A 19,309-nucleotide genomic window follows, 5' to 3' on the forward strand; every position below is an offset into this window, starting at 1 on the left:
GGCGCCCTCTGTCTTCAAAGCCTGCAAAAGAGAACCTCCCTTTCACAGTTCCAGTCTCTTATGCCAAGAAGGGCCCAGTTCTGTTTAAGGGTTCATCTGATTAGGTCAGGCCCACCAAGGGTGATCTCTCTACTTGGAGTCAACTAATTAGGGAAATTAATTACGTCTGCAAAATCTCTTCATAGCAGCACCTAGATTGACGTTTGACTGAATTACTGGCAGAAGGTGTATATACACTGGGAGCCAGGAATCCTGGGGGTCCGCTTAGATTTCTGCCTACCATAGTGGGAAAACCTATAGCTAGAGTGCACTGTATGTAGGAATGGAATGTGTATGACAAACTTAGACCTAAATCCAAATGTATATTGGAAATGGGTGAAGAGGGTAAGTTGAAAAGGTGGGGAGTTTTAACAGTGGTAGCTTTGTGGGGTTTTTTGGGGTGTTTTTGTTTTTGGTATATTTATTTATTTGTTTTTTAGAGAGAGAGTGGGGGAGAGGAGCAAAGAGGGAGAGAGAGAATCTCAAGCAGGCTCCATGCTCAGTGCAGAGTCTGACTCAGGGCTTGATCTCACGACCCTGGGACCATGACCTGAGCAGAAATCAAGATTCAGATGCTTAATTGACTGAGCCATTCAGGTGCCTCCGAGTGGTAACTTTGAATCACCACTGGTGGAGGTGTGAGAAATGAGAGGAGGAAACTTGCATTTGTTGGATACGATTGTGGATTGGATTTGGATTGGATTTGGATTTGGATTGTGGATTGGATTGTTGGATTGGAAAGTGTGAGCATTGGTATGAATAAGGAGGGTAAAAAGAGTAAGGGGAAAACTTCTTCAGAGGAAGATGGACGGTCAGGGGGTGCGGGACACAGAATTATGAGTAGCTGAATGGTGGGTTTCATCCTCAGGGCCAGGAGAGGTAGAGCCAATCAGGAAAGTGAAGTTCTAAGAATACCATCTGGGAAGAGGTATGCCAGGATGCCAGCCTAGGCCTTTCCATAGCCCCATGTAGGCCCACCAACCCAGTGTTACTCAGAGTGTGGCCTGCAAATCCCAGCATCAGTACTAGCTGGTGCTTGTTAGACATGAAGAATCTCGGGTCCCACCTCAGACCTCCAGAACCAGAATCTGCATTTTAACAGGATTCCCAGGTGACTCATACCTGCATTAAAGTCTGAGAAGCATTGCTCTACCCAGCTGCTCCTAAGGAGGAAACCTATTGTGTAGGCTCCTTAATCATCTGACAAGTTTTGCACTCGGGGAAATCCCTGGTAAACCAGGACGGTTGGTCAGCCAGGCTTCTATCATCCAAGGCACAGTGTTACGATTATAAACACCTGCTCGATGACACCTCTGTGGCCCTGTGCCATTCCCTCCAGAGCTCCACTGTCACCCCAGGATTATATCATTCCTACAGTGGCTTCTCACAACAGGTGGGCTGGAGACAGGAACGTAAGACCCTCTGGGATGAAAAGACTTCTTACAGATCTCCACCCAGAGTGCTACCATTGCCATCGCAAACTCATGGAGGGCATGTCAGCCGTGAGAACTCAGGAGCCAGGACTCAATCTGCCCAAGTCGATCGAGCAGAAAGGTTGTCCCTGAGAAGCCGAACACTATGAGGGATGTCCCCTGGGAACTGGCCAGATGGGAAGGAGCCATCCATCTTGTGAGCTGCTGCTCTAACTCTTCAGAAATAATGGGTCTGTCCAGCGGGATGTGACTAAATGGCTTGAAGTTATAGCTGAGTGCCAACCGAGGGCCTGTCCCCGCTAAACAGAGCTGCCAACAGCCTCCACACAGAACCACCCAACAAGATGAATGGCCAGCCCACTTTGGAACCTCACCACAGCTTGCCCCCTCTCCTGGATGACAGGCCAGACATCTGGTATGTTGGGATGCTATAAAAACAGTTACAAATGAATGAGGGTGGACCACGGCTGGGAACTGAGGAAGTGTTATCCAGTATTTTCTCCCGTAAGCCTCACACCCACTCTAGGGCAGGAGCGTATTTCACAGACAGGGAACCTAGGGTTCAGGAAGGAAAACCACTTGGAGAGCGAGTCGCAGTCCCAGTAGTCTTATCTGGCTCTTTCTGACTCCAAATCTACATTCTCAACATGGCTCTTCTGACTTTATCTTGGCCATCCTCTCCCCACTGCAGAAACAACGTACACAGGACACATCCTCCAGCAGAGGGGGCATCTGGAGGCATCACATCTGACAGCATAGCCCAGCGTACCGAACCCCCAGAGTTGTTCTCTGTTAGAGGAAACAATGAATAGGAAATGTGTTAAAATTTTTGAAACACCTATAATTATCTATGTTTTGAATTATGTGAGGGCATGCCAGGTTTAATAAATACTAGGATGACAATAAGCAATTTATAATATATAAGGGTTTGCTTACACTTATTATATTCGTTTATCTTTGCAACCACTTTGTGGTGTTCATGGAAGAGGTATTGTTTTCCTTTATAGGACGAAGGAAACTGAGGCTGAAAAGTGAAACAGGGCTTCGCCAAAGTCATACAGCTAGGATGTGGTCACAAGCACAACTGCCTGCATTCTGACTGCGCGTTCTGTGTTCTTTCTGTGACACCACAGTACAGCCGTGCGGGGCGGTGTGTTCAGTTCACAGCTCATCGTCAGGGAGGAAAGTAAACTAGGGTCCATGATAGTTGGCATAACTCATGACAGACCCGAGTGATGAATTCCCTACAAATGGCAGCGCTTAGTGATCATAAGGTATGTCCACATAAATCATCTAATACACAGAAAATACACGTACTGTTTGTATGTATGTGAGATACCTAGGGCAATACTGAAGCCACTAGACACGGGTGGCTTCTGGGCATGTGAAACGTGGCAAGCCCATGGGCGCCCAGATGGCTCAGTCGGTTAAGCATCCGACTTGGTCTGGGCTCAGGACATGATCTCACAGTTCATGAGATGGAGCCCCACGTCCGGTTTTGCACTGACAATGGGGATCCTGTTTGGGATCCTCTCTCTCCCTCTTTCTCTACCCCTCCTGCGTGCTCTCTCTCTCTCTCAAAATAAATAAATAAACCTAAAAAAAAAAGGAAATGTGGCACGCCCAGATTGAGTTGTGCTGTGAATATAAAATGCAGAGTTTCGAGGACATAGTATGAAAGAAAATGTAAAATATGTCAATAAATTTTTGTACCCGTTGCATGTTGAAATAATTATATTTTGTATATGTTGGGTTAAAATGTATTGGTAAAATAATTTTCAGCTATTTCTTTTCACCTTTGGATGCGGCTACTAGGAAGTGTACAAGCACATACGCTTGCCTTTGCGTCTCTCAGACTTGCCTAAAGTCCACAGCACGTTGATATCAGGGTGAAGATGTTAAAGAAGGTCCCCAGGACTCATTCCAGTGAGGACTTAAGAAAACCGTCCCTTTCTCCAGTGGTGGACTCTGTGTGGCGTAGAAGCGGGGCTCCGTGGAATGGTACTTCTCAAATTTCAGTTGTGTACAGAACACTCGCAGGTCTTGTTAAATGCGGGCTCTCGTTCCGTGGTAGGTCTGAGAGTGCAACCTGAGGTTCTTTGTTACAAGCGGCTCTGTGGTGCTGATGCTGGGGCGCCCACCTACCTACTTGGAAGAGCAGGAATCCCTAGAAGAGGGACAGAAACCGCACTTTTGAGCAGGGGGCTTTGCAGGCTTCTCAGGCCACACCGTGAACACAATAACTGAGGGAGAGGGCTGCCCCAGATGTTGACACGCCCATTCGGCATGTGCCAGGCACTGAAGTAGGTGGGGGGAACGGGCTCATGCGTGTGGATGGGCTGGAGTGTGACACCTAAAGTCCATGGGAGGAGCGGCAGGGGTGTGATGCGCGTTGTGTACTGTAGGGGGAGGAGGGCGGAGGGGCTTGACAAAGCGAGTCATTCGAGCCAGGAGTGCGCCCCTTTTAAAACTAGGTTACTTGTGTGTTAATAGCTCCCTGAATTTTGACTCTACAGTTGATGTCTTAAACTATTTTCCTGTCTACATAGAACTGGAAGATTTTTGTTTTTAATGACTAGATGGTATTTTCTCAAATGGGGCTTTAGGTGAGAAGCTTACTGGGGAAGGGGTTTGATTGAACCAAGCAACAAATAAAAGCTCTAATAACCTCTCATCTTTTCAGTTGAGACTGTTTGTAAAGTCAGCCTGCAATTCTTCCTTGTGTTATTTCTGGCTAAGGTCAGTTAATGAAACTCAGAGAGCTTTCTCTCTTCTGTTTCGTTGGGGATTCTTTTTTTTTCTCATGCAATCTACAATCCCAGTGCTACCTGGGATAGTCTGAATTCTTTTTTCTCTTTTTCCTTTTCTCTTCTCTCCCCCCCCCCCACCCCTGCCCTCCGGCTCTCCCCTTTCTTCTCCTCTCTTCTTTTTCACACTTTTCTTGCAATCTTCTTGGGCTTTCAGCTGCTTGTTTCAGGAGTTGCTTTTGCGCCCGGGGCCCCAGGTTTGCACCCGTCTTACTTAGCACAGTATTTTTTTTTTTTAATATGAAATTTATTGTTAAATTGGTTTCCATACAAGGCCCAGTGCACAGTATTTGTGTGCAGCCCCTAAGGATGGAAGTGAGTCCTCAGGAGAAAGCACCTCTTCACGTTGAGGCCTTCTTCAGCACAGTGGGCTGGAGGGCTGCTGTGGGACTCTCACGATTCTTGAGCTGGAGCCTCCTCCAATGAGACATTTTCTAATATCAAGTGGGCATCCTTCCCAGGGAAATTGTCTTCAGCCAAATCACAGGCATCTTCTCGCGTAGCATGAAGTTATTATTACTCTTCAGTCTCTTGCCGCTCTATATCTTGTAGCCATCTGGAGACCAAACCTTTATTTTGCAATCTGCAGGAAATTCTGGTAAGAGCTTGATGTTAGAATTCATAATCACTTTATAAGCCAGCTTGTGAGGATGGCAAGAAAAGAAGTTTTCAAATAAAACTCAAGAACCCAATAGGTTATATTTGAGGAGTAGTGGGCAGGTGGGAAGTATAGTGTGGTGTGGGTTTTGAGGATAGGATGCCGTGTCTGTGTTTTCTCATGCTCTATTTTTTTAGAGCAGTTTTAGGTTCACAGCAATATTGAGCAGAAGGTTCTGAGATTTCCTTTTACTCCTTCCCCCACACATGCGTCCCCTCCCCCATTACCAACATCCCCCACGAGACTGGTACCTTGTTATAACTGATGAACCTGTATTAACACACCATTATCACCCAGAGTCCATAGTTTTTAGTAGGTCTTACTCTTGGCTGTTGTACATTCCATGGTCTTGCACAAAATGTGTAATGACATGTATCCACCAGCACAGTATCATAAAGAGTATTTTCACCGCCCTAAAAAAATCTCTGCTTCACTTCTCCACCTCTCTGACTCCCCCAGTCCCTGGCAACCTGCTGATTTTTTACTGTCTCTACAGTTTTGCCTTTTCCACAATGTCAGGTAGTTGGAATCATACAGTATGTAGCCCTCTCAGTAAGCTTCTTTCACTCAGTTATAGGCATTTAAGGTTCCTCCATGTCTTTTCGTTGTTTGGTAGTTCATTATTTTTTATTGCTGAATAATATTCCATTGTCTGGCTGTGTCGTAGTTTATTTTTCCATTCACCTACTGAAGAACGTATTGGTGGCTTCTGAGTTTTGGTAATTATGAGTAAAACTGCATACATCTGTGTGAAGAGTTTTGTGGGAACATAGGTTTTCAACTCCTTTGAGCAAATGCTGGATCGTATGATCAGAGTATGTCTAGTTTCATAAAAAACCACCAGCCTGGCTCCCCGAGTGCCCGTACCATTTTGTGTTCCCACCAGCCACGAAGGAGTGTCTGTTGCTCCACGTACTAGCCAGCACTTGGTGTTGCAAGTATTCTGGATTTGGGCCATTCTGATAGAAGGATGGTGGCATCACTTTGTTGTTTTAATTTGTGTTTCCCTGGTGACATAGGATGTGGGAGCAACTTTTCATATGCCTGCTCGCCATCTGTACATAGCCTCTTTACTGAGGTGTCTGACAAAGTTTTCTCAGTAAAAAAGCAAAATCATAAGTATTGCTCAAAACTATCCAGCCGTTTCCCATCTCGCTTAGTGTAAAAGCCAGAAACCTTCCCGTGATCTGGAAGACCCACTACAACGTGGGCCCCTGTCACTTTTCTGATAGAATCTTTCTGTTCTCCCTGTCACTCACTTCACCTCAGCCATATTGTTCTCTCATTCAGGCTCAGCGTACTCAGGCTTCCAAGATTGTACCAGGAGGAAGCTCTTCCTCTCCACAGGTCCGTGACTCACTATCTCATTTCTTTTGGATCCCTGCTCAAATACTACCTTATCTAGGAGGCTTTTCCTGACTGCCATTTATTAAGGAACTCCCTCCCCACAGGCACACCGTTCTGTTTACCCTGCCGTGTGTGTGTGTGTGTGTGTGTGTGTGTGTGTGTGTATCCAACAGGTGCTTCTCATTGGCCAAATCTAACTGGGCTGACTGGCAAGGAGGTCTGCGAACTACGGTTTTTGAGCTTCTCATCCCTTCAGTACAGAGGAGAGCTTAGGAAGGTAGGAAGCTTCTGATTTCCAACAAACAATATCCAGCACAGATGGTTCATTTGTTGATTAGGCAACTACTCTAGTTTTGTGGTGACTACAGTCTGCTCCTGTCAATCATAAGCCACCCAGCACACTGCAACAGCATGTTGTAAAATCGGAACTCAGGGTGCCTAGGGGTTTCCTAGCTAAGACTAGATCTACCTGGCAAGCTTCTTCCCTGCCCCCCAGTGGTATTTCCAGTGTGTCTCTGAAAATAACTGTCAGGAGCATGCCAGACTACTGAATTTTCATCTCCTCACATTGTGGTCTGTTTGCTTTCCCTTCACTAGAAAACCCAAATGATGTTTCCCTCCACCCTCTTGCACTAACCCATTCCCTAACAAGTATGCTCTGCTCACCTGATGGGTGCTCTGGGAATCGCTTTGGCTTCAGTCACTTGTAGGTATGATCACAGCCAATGGGCCAGTGGCACCAAGCATCCAGGTCTCGATTTTTCACTGACAATCCTGACCCAGGCTGGGACCCAGGGTAGGAAGCAGGAAACGGAGGGCTGTGCCATAGAGAAGGCTTCATAACAGTCCACTGGGGTCAGAGCAGGCAAAGTAAATATTGTCCTGACCCCCCCATTAGAGCCGAAATGAGGCAGAACAACTTGTGGGTGATGGCCCAGTGGCTGTGGTACGGACCATCTCTCCTGGTGAGTCAGCAGTCCTGCCAGGAAGAGATCTTCGGAAAATGGCTCCCATTCCATTTTGCTCAGATGGCTCTGACACGTTGGCCTCAGCCAGCTCGGGGCGCATCACTGCAAACCAGTGCTGAAAAATAGAACCAGCCTCATCTGTGAATTGCTGGTAGGCGTTTTCCATAGTCCTGTTATGTCACTTTAAAAGACCTCCAGATAGACACACTCATACAGTTGGCTGGAGATTGAAGTCAGGCCAACAAAAGGAAACATCACGAACTCCTGGGTACTAGAAATCCTGAGACAGCGCCACTCCTTCTAGCTCGGGGTGGTCTAGTGGCAGCTCACCCAAGGCAGCATGTCTGCCGACACCCCAGTGCCACATGCTCCTCCCCTCTCTTAGGGACCCCCCCACAGTCTCCTCCCCTTCCTTAGGGACCCCCCCCCCCACAGGCTCCTCCCCTTCCTTAGGGACCCCCCCCCCACAGGCTCCTCCCCTTCCTTAGGGACCCCCCCCCCCACAGGCTCCTCCCCTTCCTTAGGGACTCCATACACGGGCTCCTCCCCTCTCCTGGTGACCCCACAAACTCACATCCCCATCAGATATCATGACTGGTCACTTACAAACACTTCGAAATACTCAAAGCCATGGACTTGGATATTATGGAGAATGCCAAATTCCTTCTCTCACCATGAAAACTGTATTTATTATAACTTTTTGGGTACATCTCTTGATTAGATATTTCACTCTTCAGAGGCCCATTCAATGTAAGGGAAACAAATTTCAGACAAAACTATGTGATGCTCTTTCATACTCACATGATTGCTATGTACACATTCTTGGGATTTCACTGCAAAAAAAAAATCTCTCCCATGAAGTGTGGCCTATTGACTCAAACTGATTTTAGTTCCTTCATTATGTCCCCTTGGCAATTCTAGAATCACTAATTTTGTGCTCTGTGCTGTTTTCTGGGGACTCTTTCCCCCACACTTAGTCTCTCATTGTCTACAGTCATCAACCTCCCTGTGCCCGCATCCCCACCCCACAGACTCCTTTCCTGTACAAGCCACTTCTATTGGGATATGACGTTTGATTATCCTGCTAACAATTATCCTGTTCATTTTAACCTCAAGGCTTCTCAACTATGTATTCTCTATTTAAGACTGCATTTCCGAGCCTCTTCTGAGGTTCTTAATACCTTAAAATCTAATTTTGGCACTTGCAATTTTCCTGAAGCATCATCATTCATTCTTAAAGAGTTCTAGTGACTACCTGCTTCCAAGTTCAATAATCTTTTCTCTATATTATGTCTGACATATTTGCCAAAGTCAACTTACCTGATGCTTAGCTGCAGCTGCATAACAAACCAACCTCAAGCTCCGTGATGTCAAACAATAATTAGATATTACTGCTCACACGTTTTGCCGATTGTCAGGGGTTCGTCTGATATAGGACGGATTTGGCTGGTGGCCCTTTCTTCAGGCTGTGGCTGCTGCAGTTTCTCTGCTGTACTAAATTCAGCCATGGAGGCTCTTCTATTGAGCGTTCTCTTCCTATGATCAGCGAGAAAGCTGAGACGTGTTCTTTTCCTGGTAAGGGCAGAGATACAAGAAGCCAAGCAGAAACACATAAAGCTCCTTAAAGCCTATGCTTGGCGCTGGCACACTGTCACTTCTTCCCACGTACCACTCACTGGTCAACACAAGTCACAATGATAAACCCGAAGTCTCAGGCAGAGAGGGACCTTCACCACTGATGAGACCATGGTAGAGGTGTGGATGTAGGGAGTGGGAAACAACTGAAGCCATTCAGGTGCTTTTGTGACTCTGCACCATTCTGAGATCTTAAAAGGTTTCTGGTGACCTTTCACTGGATCCTCTACTTACATACTTATGGATTTTCAGCAGTATTCTCTTGTCTTACACTCTTCTCTTCGTCAATAAGAGCCTTGAGTTCCTCCATGTTGAAGTACCTCTCAGGACTTTACGCTAAGCCCTATTTTCTTGCCAGTTTCCTCTACTAAAATTTTTGGCTTTATAAATCAATATAACCCTAGATTCAATAATTCCAAAAATAATTCAGTATCTTTCACCTAAAAGCATCTTTTCCTCTTACGTTCTTTGACCCTCAGGAGTGGTATCACCATTACACTTTGGAGTTGTCATTTTTTTCCTCAATCCTTCACACTCCATATCATGCACCATATTAGGTCTTAACAAATTTTCTTTTTTCTTTTTTTTAGGTTTATTTATTCTGATAGAGAAAGAGAAGGAGAGAGAGTGCATGGGGGAGGAGGAGAGGGGGATCCGCACTGTCAACATAGAGCCCAGCGTAGGGCTCAAATTCACGATCTGCGCGATCATGACTTGAGCCGAAATCTAGAGTCAGACGTCTAACCGCCTGAGCCACCCTTAACAAATTTTCTTGAGCAATGACTCTTCTTTCCTTCCTAACATGGCTTCTGTTTTCCTGATTCCCCAACTCCACTAGTCGTGCTCTGTATGCATCCTTCATAATTCAACACATGGCCCCCCAACTTTTCTGCAGAGCCAGCTTCTCTGACATTTCCAGATTGCTTTTCTTTTCTTTGCTTTTGAATTCCAAAACTATTTCTTTTTTTTTTTTTATTTAAAACAAAAACTGTTGTTTTTTTTTTTTTTTTTAGTGTTTATTTACTTTTGAGAGACAGATCACGAGCAGGGGAGGGGTGGAGAGAGAGGAAGACAGAGAATCTGAAGCAAGCTCCAGGCTCCAAGCTGTCAGCACAGAGCCCGACACGGGGCTCGATCTCACCAACTGTGAGATCATGACTTGAGCCGAAGTCAGACACCTAGCCAGCTGAGCCACCCAGGCACCCCATCCAAAACTATTTCTAATCTGTGCCACAAAAGTATCCATATTATCAATTATCAATTTATCAATTCAGTTCTTTCTGGCATAATTTGTTTTGTCCAATTGGTATATATCTACTCTCCCCAAATGGACTGTAACCCAAGGAGGCAATGTGTTGCATTGAGGAAGTGTAGGATTTAGAGGCAGATAAATCTAGTTTGAGTCTTATTTGACTTATTACCTGTGAACCTTGAGAAAATTACTTAAACTCATTAAGCATTGGTTCTTTCATCTATAAAAAATGGGTTATTTATGCTAAAGAATCTTCGTAAGGAATAAGAGAGATCATGTATGGAAATCACTTGGCACACAGTAGGCTTTCAATAATATTTTGCTTTCTTCCCCATTCCCTCCCTCTTTTTTAGTATCCCTTGGGTTCTCATTGCTATTTAATATGACTATGTTCTATTTATGTGTTTTCATTCTCTAATTATTTAAAAAAAAATTTTTTTTTAACATTTATTTATTATTGAGAGACAGAGAGAGACAGAGTTTGAGCATGGGAGGGGCAGAGAGAGAGAGGGAGACAAAGAATATGAAGCAGGCTCCAGGCTCTGAGCTGTCAGCACAGAGCCCAATGCAGGGTTCGAACCCACAAACTGTGAGATCATGACCTGAGCTGAAGTTGGACGCTCAGCTGACTGATCCACCCAGGCATGCTGTTCTCTCTCTAATTCTAAAGCAGATTCTTCAAGGAAAGGAATTTGTCTTTTATATCTCTTAGTTATCTGCATATATGGAAGGTGTAAATCGTGTAGCCTGAGAGTCTGTATCTATTATAAAACACAACAGTCTTTTCCCTCCAACATTTCTAGAAAAGAAGCCCTGCTTGTATTAGCAGAGCCCAGTGAATTATGGACTAACTGCAGTTTCTATGAGATGTTTCCAGTTATCCTGTTTTACATAACTTTCTTCTACCTTGTTCAGGAATTCAGTCACTGTTCCTTAATAAAACATTTTCTCAGAGAGTATCTGATACTGGTCATTTCTCACCCAGTATGAATTTTAGCCCGGGTATTTCTTCTTTCAGGCATCTCCCCAATGATCGATTGAATGATTGATTGATTAATGAATTACTTCATTTTGCTGTTGATTAGTGGCTTTTCTTGGCTTGCAGAGATTACGCCAGACCACTTATCCTTGGTAAGCTGGGCCCAAATGATGCCTTACCCCTTCGTTCTCTGTACACGCTTAGGTGTAGCCCTGTTCCTCTCTCACTGTCATCAATTTAAGAAAATACTCTTTCCTTCATGATTTGGATGAAGCTTCCTGTCTGGTTTGTAGCTTTGTCACTGACAGAAAAGTGGGAAAAATAGAATTCAAGGTAGGGCAGAACGGATGGAACGCTGGAGTCAACTGATAAGGTAAAACCCAAGAGATAAAGGCCTATATGTAGCACCAAATAAGCTTGTTCTTACAGTATTACAAACAACAAAACAAAACAGAACCTGACACATTGGGATTCTATGCTGGCAAAGGTGCAGAGTCACTCTTTGCTCGTGGAAACTCTAGTCCCATTTTACTTGGCCACATCTGGAGGACTGGGTTAATGCGTGACGCACTCCAGAAAGGTGGCTGACAGACTGGGGGCGTTAGAGGAGGGCAGCCAGGGAAGAGGTGGGAGGGAAAGAGGGGTCTAGAAACCCTTCATGACGGGAGCCACAGGAGAGACAGAGCATCAGGAGGTCCGCCTCTGTGGATAGAGTACTTTGTTTATTCTGTACTAGAAGGCAGGACCAGCGCTATCCAATAATGGATGAGTGTCCTAAGTTTTCCTGAAATTTCAAGCAGGAGCTCAGTTGCCCCTTGAAAATGACAGCGTCCACTTACATTTACTCATTACCAGGCAGTGGTGTAGATAAGCACTTTACATATATATTGTCTCTTTTTTTAAATAAATTCTCATAATAATTGTCACATAATTATTCAATTCATATTCTCACATAATTATTCCCATTTTAGAGATGAGAAGACTGAGGCTCAGAGTTCATTGCCCAAGGTCACACAACTAATTAAGGGCAGGGCTGGGATTTCAATCCAGGCATTCTAGTATCATTCTGTCTGTAAAAGTTTCTAGATGGGCTTTCCATGCGGGATGTGCATTTAGCATAGAGGTGCTGTAAGTTCTCCTTCATCGCTAGGTCTTCCAGAAAGATGGTCCTTCTTACATAAGTAAGAGTTAAAAATCCATCTATGCTTCATCTATGCTTTAAATGATTTTGTAGTTTGATTTGAATCCTGTGTATCTTAAGTATTTTATCTGGAGGTAAAGCACAAATAACACAAAAAAAGCAGGCATACAAATGATTTCCTCTTTCTTGGCAAGTGATTACACATCCAAAAGGGTTATAATATACCTTCCCTCCCTTTTGAATCATAAATCATAAATAAGCCCTGGAGTTTCTTAATGTCTGTGAGTTATTAGAGTTGCCCAGTGTGATTCAGATGGGAGAATAGAAAGAAAAGATATTTATATATGATGAGGATTTCCTCGATGCCAGGAATTGCGTTTAGAGATTTACTATATTACCTCACTTAATGCTTACAGTGGGTTAGACATTATTCCCATTTTATACATGAGTAAACCAGATTTGAGAGCAACTACCCTCCTAACACTGTTAGTAAGTAAGCTGCAGAAAATACCTTAGCACCCAGAGGCCTCTGATGCCAAAATGTGCTTTTCCAATTCTCCTATATTGCTTCTTAGTCTTAGAATCTACCTTGGGTTTGCCTAAGTTCAAGAACTCGTTGAGGAGTAGATATACTAGTTCCTTTATTAGCCACTCTCTATGCTAACATGCTCACCGTTTCTCTGTCCAGAGTTTCTAAGAAACTTGGGGAAGGAGGAGAGTCCTGAAAATCTGAGTATTCAGAGGGTAGAATTTTTTCATAAAGTTTGGCACCTGAGGCATATAACTTTATACAACCTTCATAAAGGTTTTTGCTTTTACTGTTACTCCTTATTCTACTATGGCTCCCATTGGCAGCCACTTTATATGGAACTCTCTACTAAATTGGAAGCATTCTATATTCATATATGCCATGCCATACCTCATTCTGACAACAAAGCTGTGAAGTTAATATTAATAGCCTCATTTTACAGATGAGAAACAAAGGTGCAGTGAGAGAAAATAGCTTTCTCAAAGTCAGAAAATATGGAGTGGTGGGAAGAAAACTTGAACTCAGGTCTAACTAACTCCAAAGTTCATGTTATTTCCACTCTCAAATGCTTTATTTAGAATGTCTGCATGCCAAAAAAAAAAAAAGAGAAAAGAAAAGAAAATATCTGTACCCAAGACGATTGCAGAGCATAATAGGGGGGCAGGCAGCCCTTTATCTGAGGTTCAGTCCCAGCCCTCTTCCACTGATCAAAGCAGTCTACTGGGGGCACCTAGGTGGCTTGGTTGGTTAAGTGTCTGACTTTGGCTCAGGTCATGATCGCATGGTTCCTGAGTTGGAGTTCTGCACTGTAAGTGCAGAGCCTTCTTGGGATTCTCTCTCTCCCTCTCTCTCTGCCCTTCATGTGCATGTGCTCTTTCTCTCTCTAAATAAATAAATAAATAAATAAACTAAAAGAAAAGTAGCCTTCTACCACTAATCTATCATACTTGGCAGTCATAGAAATCTAATTGATCTATGCATGTTAATTTTGTATCCTAAAATTTTACTGGATTTGTTTATTAGTTCTAATATTTATGTGTGTGGGTGTGGTCTTTAGAGTTCTCTCTACATAAGGTCATGTCTGCAAACAAACTTCTTTCTTGATTCCAACCCTTTTATTTCTTTTTCTTGACTGATTACTCTGGCTAGGACTTCCTGTATGATGCTAAATAGAAATAGCAAGAGTGGACATCCTTATTCTTACCTTATCCTGATGTTAGTGGAAAAACTTTCAGTTTTAGTATGACATTAGCTGTGGCCTTTTCATATGTGGCCTTTATTGTGTTGATGTGAGTTCCTTCTGTACCTAGTTTGTTAAGAGTTTTTAATCATGAAACGGTGTTTAATTTTTTCCAGTGCATTTTCTGTATCTATTGAGATGATCCTGTGGTTTTTATCCTTCTTTCCGTTGATGTGCTGTATTGCATTAATTGATTGGCATGTGTTGAACCATCGTTGCATCCCAGGGATAAATCCCACTTGGTCATGGTATATGGTCCTAAACTGTTGGAAATAACAGGTGATACAAAAATCAACATTTATTTATTTTATTATTTTTTTTTAATTTTTTTTAACGTTTATTTTTTTTGAGACAGAGAGAGACAGAGCATAAACAGGGGAGGGGCAGAGAGAGAGGGAGACACAGAATCAGAAGCAGGCTCCAGGCTCCGAGCCATCAGCCCAGAGCCCGACGCGGGGCTCGAACTCACAGACTGCGAGATCGTGACCTGAGCTGAAGTCGGACGCTTAACCGACTGAGCCACCCAGGCGCCCCAAAAATCAACATTTAAAAATCAGTTGCATTTCTATACACTAATAATGAGTTCGTTCTCTCCAAAAAAGAAAATTAAGAACACAATCCCATTTACAATAACATAAAAAGAATAAAATACTTAGGAATAAGCTTAACCAAGGAGGTGAAAGCCTCTGGTGAAAGCAGGAGAAAGGAAGAGGTAAAAGCAAAGCTGGATGGGACAGCTCCGGTGATGTTCTAGGACACAAGTTAGTAATGGGTTCACAGACATCCAGGTTATATCCAGCTATAACCCATATAGCTGTTATATTCCTTAGTAAATATCAGATGTTGCATAATAAAAAAGACTGAGTATATCAAAAGGAGGTCACATTGTTGAGTCTAAGATTGGATCAGGCCGGTTGTCGATCAGCCTGGCTGCACCACAGGACCACAGAAGGAAGAGTCAGATCTCCTGAATAAAAATTTCTGATACAAGCTTCATTCAGGCAGGGATATTTGATTCATTTACTTCTGCATCCCTGCACCTGTACCAATGCCTGACACCTTTGGGCAACTATATGTTAAATGAATGAAGGCATGAATAGGAATGAGCCATCCACACTTTACTAAAGCTTCCCGCGTGACTCTATTAGTCCATCAAATAAGACTCACACCTTCCTCTCTCATGCCCCGTAGATCGTTCCTCCTGACTAACCATTTGGGAATCATTACACAAAAGCTCATTTCATGCATAAGGAACAACAATGTGTATCGTCACCTCAAAGGAAACTTTAAGAGAAAGAAAGGAGATACATACCTTGACAGAGATCATGGGAGATAGGCATCATACAGAGCAAAATGTAGCTGGTCTATAGTCTCAGGGTGGCTGAGGCTTGAGGAAAAGAGAAAGGGAGGAATAGAGGAGGCTTCAAAGCCTGACCTGACAAGGGAAAACTCTGGTCTCCTGAGCAGTTACCTCTTTCCTTCTCCAGTGCAGCTCATTCTGCCCAGCAACACTGTCCTATTGGTCCCCTCCCTGACATGACACTTGTCCTGAAGTGTCTGCTCTCCTTGTTCTTTTTTCCTAGAAACTCCCAGGAAAGGGTGCCCAGCTCACTCTGTAGCAAGTTGCCTCTGTGTGCTGCTAAATGGTTCCATCATGTGGGAAAGACCCAGCTTTCAGTATTAACCGTCTACTGCTGCATGACAAATTACTCCCAACTTAGTAGTTTAAGACAACAAAATGCTTATCTCACAGTTTCTGTACATTACGAATCTGGGAGCAGCTTAGCTGGTAGTACTAGATCAGGATCTCTCTAGAAGTGGCAGCCAAGCAATCGACGAAATCTGTAGTCTCTGAAGGCTTAACTGGGGCTGCGGGGACCACCTCCAAGCTCACTCATGTGACTCTCCAGGCGACGTGACTACAAAGGCCTCTCCTAAGAGGAGGTTTTATTCATAACCTAATCTTGGAAATGACATACGATTCCTTCTGTTACATGCTACTGATCACCCAGACCAACCCCAGTAAAATATGTGGAGTGGATTATACGAGGGTATGAATACCAGGAGACCCGGGTCATTGGGGGCTGTCTTTGAGGCGGGCTACCACTTTCCACTGATGGGCTTTTAAGTCATATAGACCCTTCAGTTAAAATGCAGGTGTTTACGGGGCACCTGGGGGGCTCAATCGGTTGAGCATCCAACTTCAGCTCAGGTCACGATGTTGCGGTTCGTGGTTTCGAGCCCCGCGTCGGGCTCTGTGCTGACCGCTTGCTCAGAGCCTGGAGCCTGCTTCAGATTCTGTGTCTCCTTTTCTCTCTGCCCCTCCCCTGTTCACGCTCTATCTCTCTCTGTCTCTCAAAAATAAATAAATGTAAAAAAAAAAAATTCAAAAAAACGCAGGCATTTACAGAGAGGGTTAGTATCTCAACAGGCCATTAGCTAATTAGCCGAGTAGCTGCCACTGTGAAAAGCGGAAAATAGGGAGTACTGTGTGTGTTGGGAGGTGGGGGGCAGGAGGCAGGAGGTGGGGTTGGGAAGGAGGGGCAGTGGGGAAGGATTTTTGTGGGAGGAAGTGTTAAGGCAGTATGATAATAGAGACACCAAAAAAGCAGGATCCGTCTCTGAGATGGGAGAGAGTGGGAGTGGGGAATGGAGAGATGTTCCATTCACTCTCTTTATGCACATCACCTACTGAGACCTTGGCGCTCTGCATCCATGGTGTCTGTGCAGAAATGGGGAAAAAAGCAGGTGCTGAGCCTCACTGCTGGTTAATTAAATGTTGCTTCGAAGGCAGCTGGTGGAGTATGTGCACTATATACTATCCTCAGCTTTTCCTAAATCACACATTTTAATTAACCTTCAAGCCCTTGCTGGGGCTTTGAAAGAACTTAATTGGCCTGCAGGGACTGGAACACACAACAGCCAGAAAAAGGCTACGTCTCAGTTGTTTTCACTCTGAGGACTTGTAAAATTGAAATTATTGTTTTATTTCATTCTTTGAAGCCCAGAGCTACGTGTGGATTCCTATTTGGAACTGGCAGAATCATCTCTGAATGCTTAAGTGAGGATTGCAAAACTGTATTTAAGCAGCAGCTACATGTGACTATGTAATACTTCAATCTTTCATGTATTTTGTGTCCTTGGGTTTACCATAAGAGTTGAACTCTCACTGGTTTTTTTTGTTTGTTCCCTGTTGGCTTCTTCCTGAGGATGGGAACTAGTTTGACCTGAATTTAATATGCAAAATTCCCGTGGGAGAAAACTGAAATCAAGACCCCTTAAGAGATTTCCAGATACTTTCAGTTTTGTCAGTCATAATTCTGAGAATCACAGTCAATGTGCAGACAGGCATACCTTGAAGATATTGCAGGTTTGGTTCTAGACCACCACAATAAAGTGAATATCACAATAGAGTGAGTCAAGTGAATTTTTCGGTTTCCCAGTGCATACACCTTAATGCTTACACTGTACTGTAGTCTACTAAGTGTGACATAGAATTATGTACAAAGAAACCAATGTGCACACTTTACTTTAAAAATACTTGCTTGCTAAAAAGGGCTAACCATCGTCTGAGCTTTCAGTGAGTCGTGATCTTTTTGCTGGTGGAGGGTCTTGCCTCGATGTTGATGGCTACTCACTGATCAGGGGAGTGGTTGCTGAAGGCTGGGGTGGCTGTGGCAATTTCATAAAATAAGACAACAGTGAAGTTTGTTGCATGAGTTGGCTCTTCCTTTCACAAAAAGTTTCTCTGTGGCACGTAATGCTATTAGATAGCATTTTACCCACTGTGGAACTTCCTTCAAGATCGAAGATAATCCTCTCAAACCCTGATGCTGCTTTATCGGTTAAGTTTATGTCATATTCTAAATCCTTTGTTGTCATTTCAACAACCTTCACAGCATCTTCAGGAGTAGATCCTATCTCAGGAAACCACTTTCTTTGCTCATCTGTGAAGCAACTCCTCATCCATTCAAGTTGTATCAAGAGATTGCAGCCATTCAGTCACATCTTCAGGTTCCATTTCTGATTCTGATTCTCTTGCTATTTCCACCCCATCTGTAGTTACTTCCTCTACTCAAGTCTTGAACCCCACAAAGTCAGCCGTGAGGGCTGGAATCAACTTCTTCCAAACCTCTGTGAATGTTGATATTTTGACTTCTTCCCATGATTCATGAATGTTCTTAATAGCATCTAGAATAGTGAATCCTTTCCAGAAGGTTTTCAGTTGACTTTGCCCAGATCCATCAGAAGAATCACTATCTATGGCAGCCACTGCCTTAAGAAATATGTTTCTTAAGCTGAAGTGACTCTTTGATCCGTGGGCTGCAGAATGAATGTTGTGTTAGCGGGCATGAAAACAACATTAATTTCATTGTCCATCTCCATTTGAACTTTTGGGCGTCCCGGTCCATTGTCAATGAGCAGTGGTATTTTGTTTTTTTTTTTTTTTTTTTTTTAATGTTTATTTATTTTTGAGACAGAGAGAGAGCATGAACGGGGGAGGGGCAGAGAGAGAGGCAGACACAGAATCGGAAGTAGGCTCCAGGCTCTGAGCCATCAGCCCAGAGCCCGACGCGGGGCTCAAACTCACAGACTGCGAGATCGTGACCTGAGCTGAAGTCGGACGCTTAACCGACTGAGCCACCCAGGCACCCCGAGCAGTGGTATTTTGAAAGAAATCTTTTTTCTGAGCAATAGGTCTCAACAATGTGTTTAAAACATTAAATTCAGTAAACCATGTTGTCAACAGGTGTGCTGCCATCTAGGCTTTCTTATTCCACTTCTAGACACAGGCAGAATAGCTCTAGCAGAATTTGTAATGGCCTTAGGCTTTGCAGAATGCTAAGTGAACATTGGCTTCCACTTCAAGTTACCAGCTCCTAACACGAGAGTTGAGCTGTTTTTTGAAGCTTTCAAACCAAGCATTAACTTCTTTTCTCTAGCTATGAAAGTCCTAGATAACATCTTTTTTTCAATAGAAGGGTCTTTGTCTACACTGAAAATCTATTGTTTAGCGTAGCCACCTTCGTGAATTATCTTAACTAGATCTTCTGGATAATTGCTACAAGGTCCACATCAGCACTTGGTGTTTCACCTTGCACTTGTATGTTACGGAGTCAGCTTCTTTCCTTAACCCTCATGAACCAAGGTCTGCTGGCCTCAAACCTTTCTTCTGCAGCTTCCTCACCTGTCTAAGCCTTCATTGAATTGAAGAGAGTTAAGGCCTTGCTCTGGATTAGGCTTTGGTTTAGGGAAATGTTGCTGTTGGTTTGATCTTCTA

The 19,309-nt window shown here is 43.8% G+C and overlaps 1 long non-coding RNA gene across 1 annotated transcript in view; it reads left to right on the top strand.

Moving 5' to 3' along the window:
- Positions 1–2,621: 2,621 nt before the first annotated feature.
- LOC122198909 overlaps positions 2,622–19,309 on the top strand; it is a 172,125-nt gene continuing 155,437 nt past the window's right edge. The window contains exon 1 of the long non-coding RNA XR_006193212.1: positions 2,622–2,746. This is a non-coding gene — a long non-coding RNA (uncharacterized LOC122198909). The remainder of the gene's footprint in view (positions 2,747–19,309) is intronic.

This window comes from Panthera leo, chromosome C2, assembly GCF_018350215.1.
Source record: "Panthera leo isolate Ple1 chromosome C2, P.leo_Ple1_pat1.1, whole genome shotgun sequence".
Classification (NCBI taxonomy): Eukaryota; Metazoa; Chordata; class Mammalia; order Carnivora; family Felidae; genus Panthera; species Panthera leo.